We start from the raw sequence: 5,688 nt of genomic DNA, 5'->3' as shown, positions 1-5,688 counted from the left end.
GAAGGTATTTGCTCAAGTGCCTCTGCAAATGGAATCTTTATTTCAAGAGTTCTGAGATAATCTGCAAAGCGAGCAAATTGCTTATCCTGCTCCTCTTGGCGGAGTTTTTGAGGATAAGGTATCTTGGCTTTATATTCCTCAACCTTAGTTGCTGTAACTTTATTTCCTACAGAAGTGGTTGAAGAAGCCTTTTTAGATGGGTTGTCATCAGCACTTGTGTGTGTCTGATCCCTCACTGGCAATTGAGTGCCAGAGCTAAAAGCTGGAGTGACGCTAGACGCCAGCTCCTCATCTGTTCCTGGCGTCTGAATGCCAGAACCGTGCTTCTTTTGGGCATTCAACGCCAGATCCTTGCTTGTTTCTGGCGTTGAACGCCAGTCCTGAGCATGGTCTGGGCGTTCAGCGCCAGCCTTCCACCCAATTTCTGGCGTTTTAGCGCCAGAATGATTTTTCCCTAGGCTCTTACTGTTCTCAGGTGGATTTTGGGTGGTTTGCTCATTTCTTGGCTTCTTGCTGCCTTGAGGTGAGGTATTTAACGTCTTCCCACTTCTTAATTGAACTGCTTGGCATTCTTCTGTTATTTATTTTAACAGCTGCTGCTTTGTTTGCTTCAATTGTTCTTCCATATTTATATTAGCCATCCTTGTCTCTTGTAGTCTATCCTTGAATTCGGCTAACTGCTTTATTAGAAAGTCCAATTGCTGATTGAATTCAGCAGCTTGTTTTACAGGACTGAGTTCAGCAGTTACTGTTTTAACCTATTCTTTCATGGAAGGGTCACTGCTTAGGTATAGATGCTGATTTCTGGCAACTGTATCAATGAGCTCTTGAGCTTCTTCAATTATCTTTCTCATGTGGATAGATCCACCAGCTGAGTAATCTAGAGACATCTGAGCTCTTTCTGCAAGCCCATAGTAGAAGATGTCTAACTGAACCCACTCTGAAAATATTTCAGCGGGGCATTTTCGTAGCATCTCTCTGTATGTCTCCCAGGCATCATAAAAAGATTCATTATCTTCTTGTTTAAAGCCTTGGATGTCCAGCCTTAGCTGTGTCATCCGTTTTGGAGGAAAGTATTGATTCAGGAATTTTTCTGTCAGTTGTTTCCATGTCCTTATGCTGGCCTTAGGTTGGTTATTTAACCACCTCTTAGCTTGGTCTTTTACAGCAAATGGAAACAGTAATAATCTGTAGACTTTGGAGATGCTTTATCTTCTGAAATTCTGCTTTCCTCTGTTTTCTAATTCACGCACGCACGTCCTCCTATGGCAAGCTGTGCGTTGGTGGATCACCGTTGTCAATGGCTACCATCCATCCTTCCAGTGAAAAGGGTCCAGATGCGCTGTCACTGCACGGCTAATCATCTGCAGGTTCTCAATCGTACCGAAATAGGATTTACTATCCTTTTGCGTCTGTCACTACGCCCAGTACTCATGAGTTTGAAATTCGTCACAGTCATTCAATCCCAGAGTCCTACTCGGAATACCACAGACAAGGTTTAGACTTTCCGGGCTCTCATGAATGCCGCCATCAATCTAGCTTATACCACAAAGATTCTGATTAAGAGATCCAAGAGATACTCATTCAATCTAAGGTGGAACGGAAGTGGTTGTCAGGCACGCGTTCGTGGGGGAATGATGATGATTGTCACGTTCATCACATTCAGGTTGAAGTGCGAATGAATATCTTAGAAGCAGAATAAGTTGAATTGAATAGAAAACAGAAATACTTGAATTAATTCATCGAGACACAGCAGAGCTCCTCACCCCCAACAATGGAGTTTAGAGACTCATGCCGTCAAAAGGTACAAAGTTTAGATCTAAAATGTCATGAGATACAAGACAAGTCTCTAAAAGTTGTTTAAATACTAGACTAATAAACTAGGTTTACAGAAAATGAGTAAACTAAGATGGATAGTGCAGAAATCCACTTCTGGGGCCCACTTGGTGTGTGCTGGGGCTGAGACTTAAGCTAATCACGTGCATAGGGCTGTTTTGGGCATTCAACGCCAGCTTTGGATCCTTTTCTGGCATTGAACTCCAACTTGTAACTTGTTTACTACAACATGGAACTGGCGTTGAACGCCAGTTTACGTCGTCTATCCTTGAGCAAAGTATGGACTATTATATATTGCTGGAAAGCCCTGGATGTCTACTTTCCAACGCAATTGGAAGCGCGCCATTTGGAGTTTTGTAGCTCCAGAAAATCTATTCCGAGTGCAGGGAGGTCAGAATCCAACAGCATCAGCAGTCCTTTTTAAGCCTGAATCAGATTTCTGCTCAGCTCCCTCAATTTCAGCCAGAAAATACCTGAAATTACAAAAAAACACACAAACTCATAGTAAAGTCCAGAAATATGAATTTTGCCTAGAAACTACTAAAAATAAACTAAAAACTAACTAAAACACACTAAAAACTATATGAAATTAACCCCAAAAAGCGTATAAAATATCCGCTCATCAATGTCATAGATGAAAGTGTAGCTGAAGTTCATAAGGAAGAGTTAGAAGAGAGGCACACTGGACAAGATCCAAGTGTGGGGACCCTCTTAACTAACAATGAGGGCACTTCGTCATTTTCACAAGCTCCAGATAATCCAGAGCCTGCCCATGATCAAAAGTTAGAATCGAAACCCCTCCCTCCACATCTCAAATATGCTTATCTTGAAGATGAGCAGAGGTTTCCAGTTATCATTGCAAGGAAACTTACTTCTCAACAAGAAGAGTAGTTACTTGATGTGCTGAGGAAGCATAAGAAGGCAATTGGGTGGAGCTTGGCAGACATAGTAGGCATCAACCCTCAAAAAAAGACTACTTTTACATGTCCTTTTGGGACTTATGCTTACAAGAGAATCCCCTTTGGCTTGTGCAATGCACCAGCTACTTTCCAAAGGTGCATGATGAGTCTTTTCTCTGATCTTATTGAGGACTGTATGGAAGTTTTTATGGACGATTTTAGTGTTTATGGTGATTCTTTTAGCCTTTGCTTAGATGGATTATCTAGAGTATTAGATAGATATGTTAATACAAACCTTGTATTAAATTTCGAAAAATGTCACTTTATGGTAAAACAAAGGATTGTATTAGGACATGTGGTATCTAATAATGGCATTTCTGTAGACCCAGCAAAGGTGAATGTTATTTCTAGTTTACCTTACCCCTCTTCTGTGAGGGAAGTCCGTTCGTTCCTTGGCCATGCAGGTTTTTACAGGAGATTTATTAAGCACTTTAGTAATGTCGCACTTCCCTTATCCAGATTACTGCAGAAGGATATTGAGTTCGAGTTCAGTGAGGATTGTAAACAAGCGTTTAATAAGCTGAAGACTGCTTTGACTCAAGCTCCAATTGTGAGAGGACCAGACTGGAGCCAGCCATTTGAAATCATGTGCGATGCTTCCAACCATGCAGTAGGAGCAGCGCTGGCTCAGCGTGAAGGTAAGGATCCTTTCGTTATTGCTTATGCATCTAAGACTTTAGACACTGCCCAGTCTAACTATACTACTACTGAGAAAGAGCTTCTTGCTATTGTTTTTGCTCTGGATAAATTTCGAGCTTATTTACTTAGTACTAGAGTAGTAGTGTATTCGGACCATGCAGCTTTAAAGTATCTATTAGCTAAAAAGGAATCCAAACCAAGACTCATCCGTTGGATACTGCTGTTACAAGAATTTGATTTAGAAATAAAGGATAGGAGTGGTAATCAGAATTTAGTGGCAGACCACTTGAGTCGCCTTGAGCTTACCCGCACTGATAATGCTAACACTGTTGTTTCCTTTGTGAGAAACCATATTATATGTCGCTTCGGATCACCACGAGCAATCGTGAGCGATCAAGGCACCCATTTTTGTAACAGGAGACTAACAGGATTAATGAAGAAGCATGGGATAATTCATAAAGTTGCAACAGCTTACCATCCCCAAACTAATGGGCAAGCCGAGGTGTCAAATAGAGAAATTAAGCGTATCTTGCAAAAGATAGTAAAGCCTCATAGAAAAGACCGGAGCACCAGGCTACAAGATGCACTCTGGGCATATAGAACAGCATACAAGACACCCATTGGGATGAGTCCTTTTCGCTTGGTTTATGGAAAAGCTTGTCATCTCCCAGTTGAAGTAGAACAAAGAGCTTTTTGGGCAGTTAAGGAGTGCAACATGGGAATTGAGAAAGCCGGAGCTGAAAGGAAGTTGCAACTGTAGGAACTGGAGAGCCTTCGCCTAGAAGCTTATGAAAACTCCAGAATATACAAGGAAAAGATGAAGGCTGTACACGACCAAAACATCAAGAAGAAAGAGTTCCAACCTGGGGATTTAGTCCTCCTTTACAAATCTCGACTAAGGCTCATGCCAGGCAAGTTGAGATCAAGATGGGAAGGTCCATACAGAGTAGAGAAGGCCGAACCGTACGGAGTTTATCACCTAAGCCATCCTTCAAACTCTGAACTTATTAAGGTTAATGGACAACGCCTGAAGCTATACCATGGCGAGAAGATGCAGAGAAACAAGGAGCTTGAGATCTTCCTCTTGGAAGATCCCCACATAGCAGAAGATTGAGCTAGTGGAGCGTCCAACTTACGGACGTTAAAGCAAAGTGCTAGGTGGGAGACAACCCACCATGGTATGATCGCTCTTTTCTTTATTTTTAGTTTTTCCTATTCAATAACTCTTCTCTTTCTTAGTACTTTCGTGCATCTGCATTTACCTATTTTTATTTTCAAAAAAAAAATTTTTTTTGCTACGCGACGCGATCGCATCAGCGACGCGTCCGCGTCACAGGAAGAGTAAAGAAAAATAAAAATGAACAGAAAGTCACACTGGAGTGTGGTTGGAGGTGTGCCAATGGCACAAATCAACCTACGCGACCACGTCGCTGACGCATTCGCGTCGCATGGGAATCATGGCCTCCCACGCGACCGCGTGCCCCACGCGGCCGCGTGCCCTGAATTTTCGACGTAAAAGGGTGCACAATGAAATATTGTGCGAGAGTGATGCTGGATTGGTGCTGGAAGCACAATCCTTATCACGCGACCGCGTCGCCGACGCGGCCGCATCATCCATTTTCTGGCGCACACTCACGCGATCGCGTGACCCACACGATCGCGCCGTCCCAATTTTGGCAAATAAATTAATTTGAACAGAGAGTTGTGCTGGTGCGAGGCTGCACTCGCGCCAGAAGCATAACATGGGTCACGCGACCGCGTGACCGACACGATCGCGTCACCATACTTGAAGCGCATCCACGCGAACGCGTGCCCCACGCGGCCGCGTCACATGCGCCGCACAGCTCAACCTAAAATTGCCACATATCTTATCTTTCTCTCCTCCAAATCCTAATTTTCCTTTTCCCTCCTTATTTCATCCTTCTCCCTTCCCCCTTCTATCTCACCTTTCACTCTCTATCTCACCTCCATTAACAAGGTTTTACTTTCTTCCTCCCTCTTTCTTTTTCTATCATTCTTATTATTTTATATGTATTTTCTTTTCTTTTCTTTTTCTTTTCATTATTCATATTTTCTTTCTTTTTCTTTTCCTTTTTACATGGTGTTAGAAATTTTTTTCTTTTTTGAGTCATTATCCCTCATTATATGCTTGTGGATTGTTGCAAATTGTTTAACAATTATTTTTATTCTATTTAAGGGATTGCTTGCATGTTCACCTTCATATTTTCTATACCTTATTCACCATGCATGCTAT

This window comes from Arachis ipaensis, chromosome B05 (genome assembly GCF_000816755.2).
Source record: "Arachis ipaensis cultivar K30076 chromosome B05, Araip1.1, whole genome shotgun sequence".
NCBI classification, from domain to species: domain Eukaryota; kingdom Viridiplantae; phylum Streptophyta; class Magnoliopsida; order Fabales; family Fabaceae; genus Arachis; species Arachis ipaensis.
Note: the sequence above shows the minus strand (reverse complement) of the source record.